This window comes from Coenobita brevimanus, chromosome 68 (genome assembly GCF_032717465.1).
Source record: "Coenobita brevimanus isolate Jiangsu-jjx chromosome 68, ASM3271746v2, whole genome shotgun sequence".
NCBI lineage: Eukaryota > Metazoa > Arthropoda > Malacostraca > Decapoda > Coenobitidae > Coenobita > Coenobita brevimanus.
Window position 1 is genome coordinate 17,847,437 of NC_137021.1, and position 22,336 is coordinate 17,869,772.

The window sequence follows — 22,336 nt, forward strand, 5'->3', positions numbered from 1 at the left end:
GAACCAGATTCAGTCCCAGGTAACACCGTATTGATGGCTTTGTTACACCCTCTAGGGCAGGAGGCCCAAGGGCAAGAGGCCCAAGGCTACGGCCTTATAAAGTGTGTGAAGGGGACGGCGACCCCAGGCTCCGGCCTTAGCACACCAGAGAGAGAGAGTTGCCCCAGCGCATCACTCTCTTGCTGTTCTCCCCTTCAGGAGCAATTAAACGTCGTTGGCCCAGATACGCGGCGGAGAAGGGACGGCCCTGTACGCCCGTCAGTTGTTCCTGATCGAATAGATCAGCTTCCGGCTACGGCCAGAGTACGGACCAGGGTAAAGAGCCCCTGCTACCGTACGTGTAGCACTTCCCTATTACAGGAGCAACACCACGTCGTCGGCCCTGAGACGCGGCGAGGGGATGGCCCAGTACGCCCTGCAGGTGTTCTCTACGGGTAGGCACTCGGCTCCGGCCAGGGCACGTACCAGGGTAGAGAAGCCCCTGAAGGTAGACTCCATCCGTATTGGAGAGAGTGTGGCCTCTGTGCCCCTCACTCTGGCATGTCTCCTGCTACGGGAGCAGCACCACGCTGGCGGTCCTGATACGCGGCGAAGGGACGGTCTAGTACGCCCAGCAGGTGTTCCCCATTCGCCGGGCAAATCCACGGCTACAGCCAGAGTACGTAACAGGGGAAGGCTACCCAAGGCTCCGGCCTCCAGACGTACTCGAGAGGACACAAGTAACGTGAGTGCTCCTCCAGCCTCTTTCCCTTCGGGAAACCCTTCGTCACCACCCGGGAATATAGCCCCAGAGGAGACGCTGGAGTGGTGGCAAGGCCTGATATCGGGCTTACCGCCTACACCCGGGAGTTCCTTGTTCTTGTCCGAGCCCCGTAGGAGACGCTGCCGCAGCCCAGTCCTGACGGCGCCTCTCCCCCTGGATGCCCACAGTCCCAGGACGCCCAGGCCAGACTCTCCAGCTCCTGAAGAAGGCGATCCGGGCTCCCTCACTCCCTGGAGCCAGAAATGGCAGGCCCGATTACTCCGGCTGTTTGGTCCCAGTCCCTAGGGCCACCTATCAGGTCGAGTCCCCCAGACAAGAGGGCCTCCCTGCACCCCACCGGCGCGGCCCTAGTACGAGGGCCACCTCCCAGGTCGAGGCCTCCAGACGGGAGAGCCTCCCTGCACCCCACCTACGAGTGCGACCTAGAGTGAATATTACCCAGGAGACAAGAAATCAGTGATTCACCCCCCCCCTCTTTGTGTCAAGAACAACTGGGGAAAAAGAACAGTGCACAGTGACTCCTTAAGGAACAGAGTAGTCAATAGTGGCCTACTAGAACTCAGTGTTGACAGGGCAGAAAGTGAACTTTGTGTAATTATCCTAGTCCACCCATGTAAGAGAGTCGGAGAGTTTTCTGTGAACACGTGAGGTAAGGGCGCGAGGACCAGTCAAATGCCTGAGTGTGTCTCCGTGACAAGGTGACAACGTCGAGTGTCGCTACCCGCACCCTACCTCATTTATAGTAATATTCCCCATTCAGTCTCCCAATCTTGTTTATTCCTTATGTGAACAATTCTATTTATATCCTGCCTCCAAGTGACGTATAACCAATATTGTAGATAATTCACGATCTCCCTGTATGAACATTGTAGTGTGTATCCAGTATAACTTTATTTGGTGGTGCTAAGTGTTAACTCTGTATCTCTGTGCCCCTGTATCTCAAATATCACTCTACGTGTATTGTTACGGTTAGAATTAAGGTAATAGATGTGTTAAGGTATACTGCCTGGTTTTTATGTCCTGTTCCTTTGTTGGTGCTTTACTTCCGGTCTAGAAAGAGGACCCCGCTTCAGTAGCTAGTGTTTTTACTACGAGAAGTCGCCTTAAAAACACCAGCATAACGATAACACAGTGATAAGATACAGGAGACAGGGACACAGAGTTAGACTTTGATACCACAAGATACAGTTGCACTTAACACACGATATGATACATGTATACCAATGTCTTTAGTTATATATGGAGATACCCGTATTTCATTTAAAGCCAAAACATATATTCACTTGAGAACAAGGGGAATAAACAAGGTTAAGAGTCCGTGGGGGAAATACTACTATAAAGAAGACAGGATGCGGATCGCGACACTTGACACAGTCACCTAGTCGCGGCGGCTCTTTACTGAAGTTTCTGATTCTCCCGTGCACCCTGGTCTTCGTTCACAATTAGTGAAAGTTCTTTTATTCTGTGGCTTGTACAATTACTCTAACTTCTATTATTGGCGGTCCAAATACTTTTCTATTCTGCCGGGTATGGAGTTCTTTTATGTTAATAACAGTTGTCACTGGTTTTACATTAGTCTCACTCGGTCACTGTTCATTGTTCTTTTCCCCTGGCTTATTCTCGGTATAAGGGACGTCACTTATTGTTATGCTGGTGTTTTTAAGGCGACTTCTCGTCCTAAAAACACTAGCGACTGAAACGGGGTCCTCTTTCTAGACCGGAAGTAAAGCACCCACAAAGGAACAGGACATAAAAACCAGGCAGTATACCTTAACACATCTATTACCTTAATGGGGTGCTTCTGAAAACCCTAGTATTCCGTCAGATGGCTCCACTGTAGCAGTAAACACATTCCCGCGCTGTTTAAAAAGCATAATTTTATTTGTTAAATATTTACACTGTTGTGTGAAATTGTGAATCATGGTAATGTCATATGCCGTAATATAAATAATACAAATAGAACACGTATATATAACGTATCATGAATTGTTTATATTTATCATAAACTGAAATTAAAATATCACTGATGGCATGTGATGGCAATCCGCCATTTCAGTGGTCCTATATTATTTTATTTCTGCTACATTTAGTGCAAGTTAGATTCTTAATACATAGTTTGTTCAGAGTGTTAAGTACGCCTAGTGGGTATCTTGACTCATCCAGTCTCTATGTGGGCAGAGAATGAATGTTGAGTAAATACTGGCATTCACCATCATAGATCATCCGGTCTGAGGAACCGTCCCAAAACCAAGATCGTTTACGTGTCATTTTTTGCCCGGTTTCACCGTCACCGAGGACAGACGACTGTCTACTCAAGGAGTAGACTGTAGCACCAGTCGAGCAGGGCAGTACTCCCGAGGTGGATGGAAAGCTGATGACAGGGAGTGCTGGAGCTCCCGTTTCATCAGCCCTCAGGACTAGTTCCTGACCATCCCCCTTTGCTGAACTTTTTCAGTGTCTCAGTTACACAGAGAGTAGGCCAGCATGCTCTCCAGTACAAATTTCTCTATCTATCTTCACCAAACAACATGCACAGTACACACTACACTTCCTATTCAAAATTCACCAAAATGGCATCAATTCACCCAGCCTCGGAGTCCCCAGGGGGGGGGACCATAAATGCCCCCGCCATCTGCCCCTCTCCCGGTGACGACTCGAGGTGCCTGGAACCACTGTCTGACTCTCTTCTTCTTCATTTCTGCAACATTCGCGGCCTTTCATCTAACTTTCGCTCTGTTGAGCACCACCTCTCCTCCTCTAAACCTCACCTTCTTTTTCTAACGGAGACTCAGCTGTCTGAGGCAACTGACAGCAAACCCTTTTCTGTATCCTCCTACTTTCTCTATACTCATTTCAAAGCCAAAGGTGGCTGTTGTGTATACATACGCAACGACTTATCTTGCTCTCGTGTTCCTGAACTTGATTCTTCTGAATTCTCCACTCTCTGGGTTCGGCTTTCCTGTCATTCTCTGACTAAATATATCTGTGCTGTTTACTTATCCCCTAATTCTACTGACTATCAAAAATTCTTCGACTAACTTACTTCTACGATGGAACACATTCTGTCCACTTCTCCTTTCTCTGAAATCTCCATTCTTGGAGATTTCAATGTTCACCACCACCTTTGGCTCTCCTCTCCTTTCACGGATCCACCTGGTGAACAAGCCTACATCTTTTCTATCCTTAATGACCTAGAGCAGCTTGTACAGCACCCTACCCGTATCCCTGACCGCCTTGGAGAGAGCTCCAACATACTTGACCTCTTCCTCACAACTAATCCTTCTGCTTACTCTGTTAATCTTTTCTCTCCGTTGGGCTCCTCCGATCACAACCTTATTACCTTAACCTGTCCTATCGCTCCAGTACGGCCTGCGGACCCTCCAGGGAAACGTCGTCTCTGGCATTTTGGAGCCGCAGACTGGGAGGCCCTCAGGCAGTACTTCTTTGATTTTCCCTGGAATGATTATTGCTTCCATGGCCGTGAGCCATCTGAGTGTGCCTTGCGCATTACGGAGGTTATTCTCTCGGGCATGGAAGCATACATTCCTTTCTCATATCCTTTGACTAACGCAAGAAAGCCTTGGTTTAATCATGCTTGTTCTAATGCTGTCCGCAACAAGGAGAAGGCCTACAAAAGGTACCGAAGCCAACCCACCCCTGAATCACATAATCTTTACGTTTCTGCCCGGAATCATGCTAAGTCTGTTCTTCGCTCTACTAAAAATAATTTCATCCATACTAAATGCTCTCAACTCTCCAACTCGAATTCTTCCCGCTCCTTCTGGCACCTTGCCAAAAATCTTTCTAACAACTTTACCTCATCATCCTTCCCTCCTCTTTTCTACTCTGATGGTTCTGTAGCTATTTCTTCTACTGATAAAGCAGATCTCTTCGCACAGACTTTCTCCTCCAATTCCACCTTAGACGATTCCGGTGCTGTTCCTCCATCACTTCCCCCCTCTGACTTCCTCATGGCTGACATTAAAATTTCTTTAGTTGATGTATTTTCTGCCATTACTGGCCTCAGTACTAACAAGGCATATGGGCCTGATGGGGTCCCTCCTGTTGTTCTCAAAAACTGTGCTTCTGTGCTTACACCCTGCCTAGGCAAACTATTTCGCCTTTGTCTGTCAACTTGTACCTTTCCTTCTTGCTGGAAGTTTGCTCTCATTCAGCCAGTCCCAAAGAAGGGTGACCACTCCCAACCCTCCAACTATCGTCCAATTGCTTTAACGTCCTGTATTTCAAAAGTTTTCGAGTCAATTCTTAATAGAAAAATTTTAAGTCATCTTTCCTATCACAACCTTCTTTCCGATCGTCAGTATGGGTTCCGTCAGGGACGCTCCACTGGCGATCTTCTCACCTACCTTTCAGACTCCTGGTCATCCTCCTTTCGGGACTTTGGCGAAAGCTTTGCCATTGCACTTGACATCTCAAAGGCTTTCGATCGAGTCTGGCATAAATCTTTAATTTCCAAACTGCCCTCCTACGGTTTCTATCCTTCTATCTGTGCCTTCATCGCTAGCTTCCTTTCTGGTCGTTCTATTGCTGCTGTCGTAGATGGCCATCGTTCTTCTCCTAGATCTATTAACAGTGGTGTTCCTCAGGGCTCTGTCCTATCACCAACTCTCTTCCTTTTATTCATCAATGATCTTCTAAGCTGTACATCTAACCCTATCCACTCATACGCTGATGACTCCACCCTTCACCTTTCCATTCGGTTCCCGCAACGCCCATCTCAACAGTTACTTCAAGAAACAAGGGATGAGGCTATGGCACACCTAATGTCTGACTTGGCTCATATCTCTGACTGTGGTAAAAATAATATGGTTGTCTTTAATGCATCTAAGACTCAGTTCTTACACCTATCAACCCGACAAAATCTTCCACAGGTATACCCACTAATGTTTAATAATATTCAGATTAATCCTGCATCATCCTTGAACATGCTTGGGGTTTCATTTACTCGGGACTTATCTTGGAAAGATCATATTACATCTCTTGTAAAATCTGCTTCCAAGAGATTGGGTGTGCTAAGCCGACTCCGCTCTTTCTTTACCCCTGCACAATTGTTGACTCTATACAGGGGTTTTATCCGCCCCTGTGTGGAGTACAACTCTCATGTGTGGGGAGGCTCCCCACATACAGCTCTTCTCAATAGGGTGGAGTCAAAGGCTTTTCGTCTCATTAACTCTCCTCCTCTTACTGACTCCCTTCAACCTCTGTCTCTTCGCCGCACTGTTGCATCTTTATCTCTTTTCTATCGCTACTTTAATGGTCACTGCTCCTCTGAACTGTCTGCTTGCATTCCTCCACCTCTACGACGGGCGCGTAGCACCCGTCTGGCAGCAAACTCTCATCCCTTTTCTGTCCAACTCTCTAATGCAAGAGTTAACCGTTACTCCCAGTCTTTCATTTATGCAACAGGTCAGCTCTGGAACTGTCTCCCTCTGTCTGTATTTCCTTCTGCCTATGATCTCCAGTCTTTCAAACGTAGTGTGTCCAGGCATCTCAAAATGATCGGATCTTGAATTTGGCTCTCTATTGTATTTTGTTTTTGTCTTGGAGGGAACTGTTACTGCGGGCTCATGCCTTTGGTTCCTTCTTCCTTGCATAAAAAAAAAACAAAAAAAACAAAAACAAGCCAAGACATCGTCTCCAAGTGATCCACAAGATTCACACGGAGTCAAGTTCAGTATTCACGATTTTATATATATATATATATATATATATATATATATATATATATATATATATATATATATATATATATATATATATATATATATATATATATATATATATATATATATATATATATATATATATGTACACAGGCAAACGTGAGAACACATGACGAGTAAATACTACTGCATCCTCTTAAATGTCTACCCCCAGAGAGATTGCATCCAGGTCAACAGGACTGGTATGTGCACAAGCTACTGACTCAGTCAGTGGAAGATCATACAAACATATGTGTGTGGACAGGTGGTCTGGAGACAGTTCTCACATGACCATACCATTAGGGACTTGCCAAGAGGGGACAATGTGTGTGAGATATTGATGATAAGATGACCTTCAGGTATTTATTTGGTAGGCACTTGGTGAAATGTAAAAATTAAAATAACCACTAGTTCTCAACAGAAAAAGACAAAACTGTTATGCTGGTGTTTTTAAGGCGACTTCACGTCCTAAAAACACTAGCTACTGAAGCGGGGTCCTCTTTCTAGACCGGAAGTAAAGACCAACAAAAGAACAGGACATAAAAACCAGGCAGTATACCTTAACACATCTATTACCTTAATTCTAACCGTAACAATACAAGTAGAGTGATATTTCAGATACAGGGGAACAGAGACACAGAGTTAATATTCTGCACCACAAAATAGAGTTACACTTAACACACACTACAATGTTCATGCAGGGAGATCGTGAATTATCTATAGTATTGTTTATACGTCACTTTGAGGCAGGATATAAATAGAATTGTTCACATAGGGAATAAACAAGATTGGGAGTCTGTATGGGAAATATTACTATAAATGAGGTAGGGTGCGAATAGCGACACTCGACATTGTCATCTTGTCATGGAGACACAGTCAGGCCTTTGACTGGCCCGCGCACCCTTACCTCAGGTGTTCACGGAAAACTCTCTAACTCTCTTACGTGGGGGGACTGGGATAATTACCACAAAGTTCATTCTCTGCCCTGCCAACACTGAGTTCTTGTGGGCTACTGTCGACTACACTGTTCTTCACTTAGTCACTGTGCACTGTTCTTTTTCCCGAGTTGTTCTTGACACATGGGGGGGGGAAGGAGTCACTGTTTTCCTATATCTCCTGGGTAATGTTCGCTCTAGGTTGCACTCGAAGGTTAGGTGGAGGGAGGCTCTCCAGTCTGGGGGCCTCGACCTGGGAGGCAGCCCTCGTGCTAGGGCCGCGTTGGTGGGGTGCAGGGAGGCCCTCTGGTCTGGGGGCCTCGACCTGATAGGTGGCCCTCGGGACTGGGACCAAACAGCTGGAGTAATCGGGCATGTCGCCTTTGGCTCCGTGGAGTGAGGGAGCCCGGATCGCCTTTGTCAGGAGTTGGAGAGTCTGTCCTGGGACTGCGGGCACCAAGGAGGAGAGGTGCCGTCAGGACTGGGCTTCGGCAGCGTCTCCTACGGGGCTCAGACAGGAACAAGGAACTCTTGGGCGTAGGCGGTAAGTCCGATATTGGGCCTTGCCACCACTCTAGCGTCTCCTCCGGGGCTATAGTCCTGGGTGGTGACGAAGGGCTCCCACAAGGGAAAGAGGCTGGAGAAGGACTCACATCACTCGTATCCTCTCTAGTACGTCCTGAGGCCAGAGCCTTGGGTTGCCTTACCCTGGTAAGTACTCTGGCTGTAGCTGTGGACTTGCCCGGCGTACGAGGAACACCTGCAGTGTGTACTAGGCCATCCCTTCGCCGCATATCTAGACCGTCGGCGTGGTGTTGCTCCCGTTGTAGGGGACAAGCCGGAGCGAGGGGCACAGAGGCCACACTCTCTCCAATACGGACTGAAACTACCTTCAGGGGCTTCTCTACCCTGGTACGTGCCCCGGCCGGAGCCGAGTGCCTACCCGTTTTACTGAGAAAACCTGCAAGGCGTACTAGGTCGTCCCCTCACCGCGTATATGGACCGTCGGCGTGGTGTTGCTCCCATAATAGGGAAGGGCTACACGTACGGTAGCAGAGGCTCTTTACCCTGGTCCGTACTCTGGCCGTAGCCAGAAGCTGATCTGTCCGATCAGGAATAACTGACGGGCGTACTAGGCCGTCCCTTCCCCGCCATGTATCTAGACTGTCGGCGTTTAGTTGCTCCTGAAGGGGAGAACAGCAAGAGAGGGATGCACTGGGGCAACTCTCTCTCTCTGGTGTACTAAGGCCGGAGCCTTGGGTCGCCTTACCCTTCATACACTTTGTAAAGCCGTAGCCTTGGGCCTCCTGCCCTAGAGGGTGTAACAAAGCCGTCAATACGGTGTTACCTGGGACTGAAACTGGTTCAGTCCCACCCCTATTCTGACGACCATTGCTCCGCCCGCAATGTAGTCTCCTTTCCCTGATCACCTGGGGTTGGGGTAATTGCGGGGAACAAGGGCCCAGGATCGTGGTGTCCTGGTGACCCTCTTGAACGGGGTCACTAAACCCATCGTTGTGTCCTGGGGTGGTGGTGCGGTGGCGGCCCGGTGGTGGGGTGGGGGGTGGTGAGGTGGGAGGTCCGGCGGCGGGCACAGCGCGCATTTTACCACCCTCCACATAGAAGTCACGACCCCGTGACTGGAGGTGGTAGGTGGTGGAGGTGGAGGTGGATGTCTGGTGGGCCGGGGTGAGGTGTTGGGTGAGGCTGACCCAGTGGGTGGTGAAGGTGTTAGGCTCCTGATGGGGGCTGAGAGTGAGCCGGAGGGAGGATAGATGGTTGGTCCGGCGTAGGAGTCGGAGAAGGTGGTGGGTCCCTCGGATTCTGACAGGTGGGCGGTCATGGTGGTGCCATAGCACCCTCTCAATTTTTGTCTCTGGTTGTGGTGGTACGGTGGTGGTGGTTGTTTCTGCGGCGGTGAAGGTGGGAGTTGGTGATGGGTGGTGTGGTGCGGTGTTGGTGGTGGGTGTAGCGGGCGGTGATTGAGAGTGGTGGGTTGGAGGAGGTGGGGTATGCAGAGGGGATGCAGGCGGAGGTGAGGTTGGTGAAGGATCAGAATCTGAGGAAGGTGGTGGTGGGTCAGGCAAGGGTGATGTGGGGGAAGGGGTTTGTGGGTATGGTGAGGTTGAGGGTGGGGTGGGGCAGGTGAGCGAGGAAAGAGAGGCAGGTGAGGGTGAGGGGGAGGATGGTGTGATAGGGAAGGCGAATGAGTTGGCTGTGTAGGTGGGAAAAATGAGTGGCGGGGATGTGATGGTGGTGGGTGGTGCGGGGTGGTAGGTGGGAGGGAGTAGACAGGAGGAGGCAGTTTTGGGAAGTAGGTTTGGGAAAGATGAGGTAAGGGTTCTAGGAGGCCTGTGATGGGGGAGGCAGGCTTTGTGTTGGGGAGGAATAGGAAGGGGGGGAGGTGGTAGTAGTGGAGAAAGTGGTGTGTGAGGTGGGAGGGTTAGGAATAGGGGAGGGCAAAATAGAAGAGATAGTGAGAGGAGAGGAAATGGAAAGATGACGTTTTCCCCTGTTGTCGACTGGGGGAGATGTGAGGTGGCCCCCGTCATTACGGTGGGGTGGGGGGGCGCCTTCTGTGCCTTCCTCGTCTCACTTTCCTCCTTTGAGGCTTGGGGCGATTGGCGTATGGTGGGGAGGCTTGTGGGTGCTCTTGTTTTGTTTTGCTGTGCCAGGCAGCTTTTAGCTGCTCACGAATGTCGTGGATTGGGCACTCAGAGCAGCAAGGAGTAAATTCCTATGGATTTACAGGGATGAGATCCATGGGGAATCGGTTGATGTTGCCGATGCGTTTGGGGGAGGAGTGGACGGCTAGAAGGCGCCTTATTAAGTTGATTTGTTTATCCAGGTCCCCCGTCGGTTCATGTATTATGAAGTGGTTTTTAATGAAATCGGGGAGGATCCTGAGGAGTTTGTGGAATATGAGTTGTTCCCGGGTTTTTGCGTCTGTGCCCGGGTATGCAGCGGTGACGAGCCGCCCAGCCTGGATGAAGGTGTCATCGAGGCTTCCATCGTATGTGAGGGCGTCTAGTTCCGACAAGGCTACAACTATGCCCAGAGATGGTGTTGCTGCCTGTTTCACAATTTGTTTGAATTGATCCCATTTTAGTCTCGGGACGATTTTGGGAGTGACAGTGGCGATTATTTTTCCCAGGTTAGGCAATGTGACTGCAATTTTTTCTCTGTCTGAGTCGAACCCTATGTCTAGGAGGGGTTTGACCATATCTAAATATACTTCTATGTCGCACTGATCCGGGTTGAATCTCGGTAATTGGATGTGCGGTTTGCCTGCCATTGTACAAGTTTCCTTTTTATCGTTCCTCCGTGTTTTTACTCGGATCCAGAACCACCGCTTGCCACCTGTGTTATGCTGGTATTTTTAAGGCGACTTCACGTCCTAAAAATACTAGCTACTGAAGCGGGGTCCTCTTTCTAGACCGGAAGTAAAGCACCAACAAAGGAACAGGACATAAAAACCAGGCAGTATACCTTAACACATCTATTACCTTAATTCTAACCGTAACAATACGCGTAGAGTGATATTTGAGATACAGGGGAACAGAGACACAGAGTTAACATTCAGCACCACAAAATAGAGTTACACTTAACACACACTACAATGTTCATACAGGGAGATCGTGAATTATCTATAGTATTGTTTATACGTCACTTTGAGGCAGGATATAAATAGAATTGTTCACATAGGGAATAAACAAGATTGGGAGTCTGTATGGGAAATATTACTATAAATGAGATAGGGTGCGGATAGCGACACTCGACATTGTCACCTTGTCACGGAGACACTCACACTCAGGCTTTTGACTGGCCCGTGCACCCTTACCTCAGGTGTTCACAGAAAACTCTCTAACTCTCTTACGTGGGGGGACTGGGATAATTACCACAAAGTTCATTCTCTGCCCTGCCAACACTGAGTTCTTGTGGGCTACTATCGACTACACTGCTCTTCACTTAGTCACTGTGCACTGTTCTTTTTCCCGAGTTGTTCTTGACACAGGGGGGGGAAGGAGTCACTGTTTTCCTATATCTCCTGGGTAATGTTCGCTCTAGGTTGCACTCGAAGGTTAGGTGGAGGGAGGCTCCCGTCTGGGGGCCTCGACCTGGGAGGTGGCCCTCGTGCTAGGGCCGCGCCGGTGGGGTGCAGGGAGGCCCTCTGGTCTGGGGGCCTCGACCTGATAGGTGGCCCTAGGGACTGGGACCAAACAGCCGGAGTAATCGGGCCTGTCACCTTTGGCTCCGTGGAGTGAGGGAGCCCAGATCGCCTTCGTCAGGAGTTGGAGAGTCTGCCCTGGGCGTCCTGGGACTGCGGGCACCAAGGGGGAGAGGCGCCGTCAGGACTGGGCTGCGGCAGCGTCTCCTACGGGGCTCAGACAGGAACAAGGAACTCCCGGGCGTAGGCGGTAAGTCTGATATCGGGCCTTGCCACCACTCTAGCGTCTCCTACGGGGCTCAGATAGGAACAAGGAACTCCCGGGCGTAGGCAGTAAGTCTGATATCGGGCCTTGCCACCACTCTAGCGTCTCCTACGGGGCTCAGACAGGAACAAGGAACTCCCGGGCGTAGGCGGTAAGTCCGATATCGGGCCTTGCCACCACTCTAGCGTCTCCTACGGGGCTCAGACAGGAACAAGGAACTCCCGGGCGTAGGTGGTAAGTCCGATATCGGGCCTTGCCACCACTCTAGCATCTCCTCCGGGGCTATATTCATGGGTGGTGACGAAGGGCTCCCACAAGGGAAAGAGGCTGGAGAAGGACTCAAGTCACTCGTGTCCTCTCTAGTACGTCCTGAGGCCGGAGCCTTGGGTCGCCTTACCCTGGTACGTACTCTGGCTGTAGCCGTGGAATTGCCCGGCGTACGAGGAACACCTGCAGGGCGTACTAGGCCGTCCCTTCGCCGCATATCTAGACCGTCGGCATGGTGTTGCTCCCGTAGTAGGGGACAAGCCAGAGCGAGGGGCACAGAGGCCACACTCTCTCCAATACGGACTGAAACTACCTTCAGGGGCTTCTCTACCCTGGTACGTGCCCCAGCCGGAGCCGAGTGCCTACCCGTTTTACTGAGAACACCTGCAGGGTGTACTAGGCCGTCCCCTCGCCGTGTATATGGACCGTCGGCGTGGTGTTGCTCCCGTAATAGGGAAGGGCTACACATACGGTAGCAGGGGCTCTTTACCCTGGTCCGTACTCTGGCTGTAGCCGGAAGCTGATCTGTCCGATCAGGAACAACTGACGGGCGTACTAGGCCGTCCCTTCCCCGCCGCGTATCTAGACTGTCGGCGTTTAGTTGCTCCTGAAGGGGAGAACAGCAAGAGAGGGATGCACTGGGGCAACTCTCTCTCTCTGGTGTACTAAGGCCGGAGCCTTGGGTCGCCTTACCCTTTGTACACTTTGTAAGGCCGTAGCCTTGGGCCTCCCGCCCTTGGGCCTCCTGCCCTAGAGGGTGTAACAAAGCCGTCAATACGGTGTTACCTGGGACTGAAACTGGTTCAGTCCCACCCCTATTCTGACGACCATTGCTCCGCCCGCAATGTAGTCTCCTTTCCCTGATCACCTGGGGTTGGGGTAATTGTGGGGAACAAGGGCCCAGGATCGTGGTGTCCTGGTGACCCTCTTGAACGGGGTCACTAACCCCACCGTTGTGTCCTCCTGGGGTGGTGGTGCGGTGGCAGCCCGGTGGTGGGGTGGGGGGTGGTGAGGTGGGAGCTCCGGCGGCGGGCATTTTAAAAATGTCACTGTAATACTTTATTTACAAAAAGCTACTATGATACATATGAATATGACTCACTCATGGTGCAAGGAAGCTGCAGGGGAAGGTCTCTCTCTCTCAGCTCAACAGTCAGGAATTCACATTACTGAACTATGTGTGTTTGTGGGTGTGTCCATTTACGACAGTAATGTAACCAACGTCGAGTACAGGGACATGAGAAATGGGCGTAGCTTAGTTAACAGCTAGAGAGGCAAGATGTGGGAATGACAATTACACAAAGATATCGCTCAGTGAAACACACTGCCTATACATAGTCACTTATGAACCAATGACGAATGTTATGAATATGGCTCGTTTCTACTCTGAGTGAATCCGTGACATTACACGCCATCAAAATAAAATTTTTCCTGGAAACTTGACATCCCTCGTGAAAAAACTTAAACACGGGACTGTCTTGTGGTGCGCATGCGTCAAGGAAGCGAGCAAAATGTTGAATGCCAGTATTTACTCAACATTAAATCTCTGCCCACATAGAAACTGGATGAGTCTAGATACCCACTAGGCGTACTTTACAGTCTGAACAGACAATGTATTAAGAACCAAATTTGCACTAAATGTAGCAGAAATTAAATAATATAGGGTCACTAGAAGGACGGGTTGCCATCACATGCCATCAGTGATATTTTGATTTCCGTTAATGATAATTATAAACACTTCACGATGCGTTATATATACGTGTTCTATTTGTATTATTTATATTTCGGCATATGACATTATCATGATTCACATTTTCACACAACAGTATAGATATTTAACCAAGAAAAATATGCTTTTTAAACAGCGCGGGGAATGTGTTTACTGCAACAGTAGAGCCATCTCGCGGAATACTAGCTTTGAAAGCACTCCATTCTAACCGTTACAATACAACACAGAGTGATATTTGAGATACAGGGGAACAGGGACAGATTTAACATTCAGCACCACAAAATATAGTTACACTCAGTACACACTAAAATGCTCATACAGGGATATCTTGAATTATATATGGTATTGTCTACGTGTCACTTTTAGGCAGGATATATACTGAACTGATCACAAAGGGGATAAACAAGATTGGGAGTCTGTAGTGGAAATATTACTATAAATAAGATAGGGTGCTGATAGCGACACTTGACACAGTCACCTGGTCACGGCGACACTCACTCACAGGTTTTTGACCGGCCCGCGCACCCTAGTCTTATGCGTTCACAGAAAGTTCTTTTATTGGGGGGAATTGGATAATTACTCTAAAGTTTATTCTCCGTCCTACCGACACTGAGTTCTTTTGGACTATTGGTAACTACACTGTTCTTCACTTAGTCACTGTTCACTGTTCTTTCCCCCGATTTGTTCTCGACACAAGGGGCGTCACTATTTGCCTGTATCTCCTGGGTAATGTTCACTCCGTGACAAGGGAGTGAGGGTAGAGCCCTAGGGGAACCAGGCCTGCGGAGGGCAAGGGATTACCCGCAGGGGAGTCACTGCCCGGGTCACACTCGTCGGTGGGGTGCAGGGAGGCCCTCCTATCTGGGGGCCTCGACCTGAGAGGTGGCTCTCGAGTTGGGGCCTCGTCGGTGTGGTGCAGGGAGGCCGTCCTGTCTGGGGGCTTCGACCTAAGAGGTGGCCCTCGAGTTGGGGCCTTGTCGGTGTGGTGCAGGGAGGCCCTCCTGTCTGGGGACCTCGACCTGAGAGGTGGCCCTCGGGACTGGGGCCGAACAGCTGGAACAGTCGGGCCTGTCGTCTCTGGCTCCGTGGAGTGAGGGAGCCGGGATCGCCTTCGTCGGGAGCCGGTGGGTCTGGCCTGGGTGTCCTGGGACTGCAGGCGCCTAGGGGGAGAGGCACCAACAGGGCTGGTTTGCTGCAGCTTCTCCTTCGGGACTCGGGCATGAACAAGGATCTCCCAGGCGTGGGAGTTAGGTCTGATATCGGGCCTTGTCACCACTCTAGTGTCACCTCCGGGGCTATATTCCCAGGTGGTGATGAAGGGCTCCCACAGGGGGAAGAGGCTGGAGAAGGACTCATGTCACTCTTGTCCTCTCTAGTAAGTCCTGAGGCCGGAGCCTTGGGTCGCCTTACCCTGGTACGTATGTTGGCTGTAGCCGTGAGCTTACCCGGCGTACAAGGAGCAACTGAAGGGCGTACAGGGCCGCTCCTCCCCACCAAGTATAGGGACCGTCGGCGCGGTGTTGCTCCCGTAGTAGGGGACAAGCTGGAGTGAGGGGCACAGAGGCCACACTCTCTCCAGTACGTACTGAGGCTATCTTCAGGGGCTTCTCTACCCTGGTACATGCCACGGCCAGAGCCAGATGCCTACCTGTCTTACAGAGAGCAACTGAAGGGCGTACAGGGCCGCTCCTTCCCCGCCACGTATAGGGACCGTCGGCGCGGTGTTGCTCCCGTGGTAGGGAAAAGCTACATGTACGATAGCAGGGGCTCTTTAACCTGGTACGTATTCTGGCCATAGCCGGGAGCTGACCTTTCCAACCACAAGCAACTGAAGGGCGTACAGGGCCGCTCCTTCCCCGCCACGTATAGGGACCGTCAGCGCGGTGTTGCTCCTGTAGGAGAGAACAGCAGGAGAGGGTTGCACTGGGGCAACTCTCTCTACGGGGTGTACAAAGGCCGGAGCCTTGGGTCGCCTTACCCTTGTCCACTTTCTTAGGCCGTAGCCTTGGGCCTCCTGCCCTTGGGCCTCCTACCCTAGAGGATGTAACAATTGCCATCAATACGGTGTTACTTGGGACTGAAGCTAGTTCAGTCCCACCCCTTTTATGACGACGGTTGTTCCGCCCGCAAGGTAGTTGCCTGTCCCTGGTCACCTGGTGTTGAGGCAGTTGCGGGGAACAAGGGCCCAGGACCGTAGTGTCCTGGTGACCCTCTTGATTGGGGTCACTAACCCAACCGTTGTGTCCTCCTGGGGTTGTGGTGCGGTGGCGGCCCGGTGGTGGGGTGGAGGGTGGTGAGGTGGGAGGTCTGGCGGCTGGCACGGCGGGCATATTATCACCCTCCGCGTTGTAAAAGTCACGACCCCGTGACTGGAGGTGGTAAGTGGTGGAGGTTGATGTCTGGTAGGCCGGGGTGAGGTGTTGGAGGAGGCTGACCCAGTGGGTGGTGAAGGTGTTAGGCTCCTGATGGGGGTTGAGAGTGAGCCGGAGGGAGGATGGATAGTCGGTCCGGCGTAGGAGTCGGAGAAGGTGGGGGGTCCCTCAGATTCTGGCATGTGGGCGGTCGTGGGGTAGCCAGTGTACTCTTGTCACTTTCATCTCGGGGAATGGTGCCTGGTGATGAGATGAAAGCTGAATGCTGGAGAGTGACGGGAGATTGGTGGTTTTATGGGGGATGGTTCGGTGGGAGGAGTGTTGTACCTTGGGGAATTGGGACCTGGGAAGATTCCATTGTGCTTGGTGGAGGGGGAGGGTTACGGGGGAGGTGTTTGGGGTGGGGGGGTACATGGTGGTGGTGGGTGGTGGGATGGGCGTGTGATGGGCGGTGGTGTTGGGGTGTATCTCGAGGGTGGGCGTGAAAGGCGTCCTGATCTGGTGGTGGTGGTATTGAGGGTTGGTGTGGGTGGTGAGGGTGGTTGTGCATGTGGTGGTGGTGAGGGCGTGCGGCTGTTAGGGGAGGAGGCGAGTGGGGATGTGGTGTGGCGTGTATAATGAGAATGGTCAAGGGGGAGGGGGGTGGTGGGTGTGCAGGTGGTAGAGTGGTGAGTGGTGAGGTCTGCGGAGGTGGTGGCTTTGGGCGGTGGTGGTGATGTGGGCGGCGGGGGCGGTGTGGGTCGGGAGGTGGTGGGTGGACAGGTGGTAGGGAGGTGAGTTGTGAGTTGTGGAGGGGTGGCGGTCTCGGGTGGTGGTGGTGGTGTGTCGGGGGGTGGGCTGGTTGTCGGTGAGGTGGAGGGTGGGGGTGAGGAGTAGGAGTAGGAGTCTGGGGGGTAATTCTCAGAAAGGTCGGTATGGACAGGTGTGTGGGAAGAGGTGCAGGTCGGGCAGGCGCGGGAGTGGTCAGTGTTGGGTGGGTGGAAGGGTCGCACGTGGCGATTTCGGTATGTGCGGTGTTGTCCCTGTTGATCGATGATGACTTGGTATGGTTTGGGTACTCGAATGATTTTGAAGGGGCCATTAAATCGGGGGGGGGGGAGGTTTTGGAGGGGGCAGGCAGGTGTGCAACGACTACGGACTGACCAGGTTTGTATGGGTTGGAGTGGATTGTGTCGGGCGCCAGGTCTTGTTGAATGTGTAGGTGGTGGAGGCGGCGTTTGAGGTGGTGGAGAGGGTCGGTAGTGGAGGGTGGGGTGGATGGCTGTAGGTGGTGGCGGAGTGGTAGGAGTAGTGGAGATTCCCCCAAAACTCTTTCATGTGGAGTTATCCCGTCTTCTCGTGGGCATGTGTTTAAACCCCATTGGATAATTTTGACGTGGGCAGGCCAGTCCTTGTTCCCTGTTTGCATAATGCGTGTGCGGACCTGGTTCATGAGGGAGCGATGGCTCCTCTCACAGATGCTGTTACCTTGGGGCCAGTCGGGGGATGAGTGGGAGATGTGGTATCCAAATATATTTGCCAGTTCTTCCCAGACCTTGCCAGTAAATTCTGGGGCATTATCTGAGTGCAGTGCTTGGGGAATACCAAAATACGGGAAGACATGGCGGGTGAGGGCGTCGGCGACTGATACTGCACTGTGATCTTTGGCGGGGCATACGATGATAAACTTTGAATACACATCCACGAATGTGATTATGTATTTGTACCCTGCTTTGGGTGTGAGGGGGGCCGACGACGTCTAAGGAAAGTAGTTGCCAGGGTTTCTGCGCTGTTAATTTTCCTGAAGGGCCGGGTGTACGGGTGATGTCCTTTCCTAAAGCACAGGCTCGGCAGGATTGTATGATGTTCTTGGCAATGGTGGATGGGTTAGGTGTCCAGTACATGTCGGTAGAGACTTGTAGGAGTTTTTTAGTTCCCAGGTGGATGCCATTATGGGCGTGGAGGTGTAGCATAGTGTCGTGGGCGATGGTGGGGCTTAGGACGATGTGTCCGTTGGGATCGAACAGGTGCTCACCGTGTGGGTGGAGTTTAGCGAATGTGTTCGGTGGGATCCAGGTAGGGCGTTCTTTGTTGTGCCACATTTGGATTAGGTCTGTCTCTGTTGAGATTGCATTGATTGGTAGACAGGACAGGGTGTCGGCGTTTGTGTGGAGTTTGCCTGGTAGGTATGAGATCTCGAAATCATACTCCTCGAGTGTTTCTCGCCATCGTATGAGTTGTGTGTTGGTGGTGTTTGACTGACGTAACCATTGTAGGGATTGGTGGTCCGTAATGACTATCACATGGGTGCCTGAGATGTTGGAGCGTAAGTAATCGAGGGACCAGATGATTCCCAGGCACTCTCGTTTGGTGGCCGCGTAGTTTCTTTCTGCAGGATTTAAGGTGTGGCTGGCACAGGCGATGATATGTTCGCGGCCGTTTTGCACTTGTGCAAGGACAGCCCCTGTGGCGATGAGTGATACGTCGGTATACAGGCGGAATGGGAGGTTGTAATCTGGGAAAGCGACGACGGGGGCAGAGGTTAGCTTGGACTTGAGGGTGGTGAATGCAGTTTTTCTTGGTTCGGTCCATACGAACGGCTCACCTTTTTTTGTTAGGTCGTGTAGGGGTTTGGCAATATCTGCAAATCCTTTGACGAACCGCCTGTAGTATGACGTTAGGCCTAGGAAGGCTCTAGTTTCATGTACGTCACGAAGTAGGGGGATGTCGGCGATCGCACGTAGTTTTTCTGGATCGGGGGAGATGCCTCCAGCGTTAATCAGGTGTCCAAGGAAAGAGACTGATCTCTCGGCCAAGATGCACTTTGTTGGTTTCAGTTTGAGCCCTGCCTGGCGCATGCGGTGGAAAACTTGTTTGAGGTGGTGGAGGTGGTCGGCCCAGGCATGACTGAAAATGATGACGTCGTCTAGGTACGCCAAACAAGTCTCCCAGGTTAGCCCGCTGAGAACTGACTCCATCAGGCGGGAGAATGTGGCAGGGGTGTTGCAGAGTCCGAAGGGAAGAATGTTGAACTCATAATGCTTCCCGTTCGATGTTGAGAAGGCGGTTTTGTGCTTGTCGTCAGGGTGTACAGGGACTTGCCAATAGCCTGATTGCAGGTCTAGGGTAGAGAACCAGGTCGAGCCACGTAGGGAGTCAAGTGAGTCGTCAATCCTGGGTAGGGGCGTAGTGTTTTTGATAGTAACGTCACTGACTCTGCGGTAATTGACACAAAAACGCATAGTCCCGTCTTTCTTTCGCACGAGTACAACAGGTGAGGACCATGGGCTAGTGAAAATGGAGATAACACCAGCATCGAGCATATCCTGGACCTGCTGGTCTTCTGCCTGTTGTTTTGGATTTTTTCGTCGTGATGGTTGGCGAATTGGAGGTCCGGTCGTGTGTATCTCGTGGCTGAGATAAGTCGTGTGGCCAAGGTCTGTTGGGCTAGAGGAGAATAGGTCCTGAAAGTCCAGGAGGAGTTGTCGGAGGCTGTTGGTTTGAGAAGGGGATAGATGTGATGGTAGGTCGGGGAGAGTGGGATGGTCGGGGGGTGGTGCTTGGCATGGTTTTGCTTCTTCTGTGTCGCCAATGATGAGTCCTCGTGGTAGGGTTAGTGGGGTTGCGGCGAGGTTAGCGATACGGATTTCATGGGCATGTGGGGGGAGGAAGGTGGGGGATACTAAACAGGAGAGTGGTCCGGTGGGTATGGATGGTGAGAAGAGGACGGAGGTACCTGAGGGTCTGTTAAGTTTTACTCAAGCTTCGTGGTGGGGTGGAATGGTGATTGAGGAGGTGATAGTGGCAGGAAAAGATGGGGAGGGGTCCAGATGATGTGTAGTGGGGGGTGGTGATGGAGGGGGATGAAGTGAGGCGTTGAGTGAGGTTGGGTTGGGGTCAGATGTACAGGTGGGTTGGGGCAGGTGAGTATTTGGGGGTTGTGTGTTTCTGCGTGGTGTGGGGGGGGCTGTTCTTCTTTTTTCTTCTTCCAGATTTTTTTTTCTTGTTAATTGATGCTTGGCTGGGACGGGCTGGACTGAAGTGGAGGCGGCACTGATGGCAGTCAATGGTGGCGTGGAATTTTTGCAGGAGTTCCAGCCCAAGATATCCATCATATTGATTACATGTCGAATCGAATATGATGATTGGGTGGTTGGTGGATACTCGTTGCTGAGTGTTGGTTTGAAGGGCCCATATTTCCCCACAGATAGGCAGGGGGCCATCCTCCGCGTCCACGAGGTTGGCTGAAGTGGGGAGAAGGGGGCCGAAGGCAGAGGTGTGGCGGGCGTAGAAGTGGGAGTAGAGGCACGATCTGGCTGCTCCTGTATCTACCAGCAATCGTGCCTTGACCCCGTTCAGCCAAATCTTGTTGTAGACTGGGAGTCTGTAGCTGTGTAAGGTGGCCCCCGCCACCGTGGGGAGGTGCGGGGGCAGGCCTAAAAATCCATCTGCTGAGGTTGGGTGTGGTTGTCGTGTTCGTCATCGTCCGGTCCCGGGTAGAGTATTGGCGGTGCGTCGTCTTCCGGGGCGTCGTCGTCTAAGGAGGAGACTTTCTTGCGCCCCTGGTGAAAGTTTCTGCGCCTGCTTGCCTTGAGCTGTTCTCTTATGTCGTGCAGGGGGCAGGTGCGACTGCAGGCGGTGAACTCCCAAGGATTAATGGTAATCAGGTTGCCTTGTTCCTTGGGGTTGGAGCGTTTTTTTTGCTGGTAAGCCTTGGGCACAGTAGGAGTCGGCTCTGTAGGTGGCTGGTGAGGCTGCGGCTTAGGTTTGGGTGGAGGGTTGTGGTTCGTCGGGAATCTTGTCACCGCGTGGAGTGGTTGTGGTATGGGACGGGCGGCGAGGAGACGTCTGACGAGTTGCAGGTCCTGGTCCATGTTCCCTGAGGGATCATAGATCGAGAAGTGCTCCCTGACTGTGCTAGGGAGAATCCTCAGCAGGGCATTAAATGTGTGTATATCTCGGGCATTTGTAGCTGCCTCGGGATAAGCGACGCTGACGAGGCGCCGAGCCTGGACGAATGTGTCGTCTAGGTTACCGTCATAGGTGAGGGCGTAGTGCTGAGAGAGGGCGACAACTCTGCCTATGGATGGCGTGAAAGCCTGTCTCACGATTTGTGAGAATTGGTTCCATGTCAGTTCTGTGACGATTTTTGGTGCGACAGTGGCAATTATTTTTCCCAGGTTAGGCAATGTGACTGCGATTTTTTCTCTGTCCGAGTCGAATCCTATGTCTAGGAGGGGTTTGACCATATCTAAATACACTTCAATCTCACATTGGTCTGGGTTGAATCTCGGCAATTGGATGAGCGGTTTGGCTGATATTGTGTAAGTTTCCTTTTATCGTTCCTCCATGCTTTTACTCGGATCCAGAACCACCGCTTGCCACCAGTGTTATGCTGGTGTTTTTAAGGCGACTTCTCGTCCTAAAAGCACTAGCGACTGAAGCGGGGTCCTCTTTCTAGACCGGAAGTAGAGCACCCACAAAGGATCAGGACATAAAAACCAGGCAGTACACCTTAACACATCTATTACCTTAATTCTAACCGTTATAATACAACACAGAGTGATATTTGAGATACAGGGGAACAGGGACACAGATTTAACATTCAGCACCACAAAATATAGTTACACTCAGTACATACTAAAATGCTCATACAGGGATATCTTGAATTATATATGGTATTGTCTACGTGTCACTTTTAGGCAGGATATATACTGAACTGATCACAAAGGGGATAACAAAGATTGGGAGTCTGTAGGGGAAATATTACTATAAATAAGATAGGGTGTGGATAGCAACACTTGACACAGTCACCTGGTCACGGCGACACTCACACACAGGTTTTTGACCGGCCCGCGCACCCTAGTCTTATGCGTTCTCAGAAAGTTCTTTTATTGGGGGGACTTGGATAATTACTCTAAAGTTTATTCTCTGTCCTGCTGACACTGAGTTCTTTTGGACTATTGGTACCTACACTGTTCTTCACTTAGTCACTGTTCACTGTTCTTTCCCCCGATTTGTTCTCGACACAAGGGGCGTCACTATTTACCTGTATCTCCTGGGTAATGTTCACTCCGTGACAAGGGCGTGAGGGTAGAGCCCTAGGGGAACCCGGCCTGCAGAGGGCAAGGGATT

The 22,336-nt window shown here is 51.3% G+C and overlaps 1 pseudogene; it reads right to left on the reverse strand.

Moving 5' to 3' along the window:
* Positions 1–530: 530 nt before the first annotated feature.
* The window catches only part of LOC145405827 (zinc finger MYM-type protein 6-like), a 45,811-nt pseudogene continuing 24,005 nt past the window's right edge, over positions 531–22,336 (reverse strand).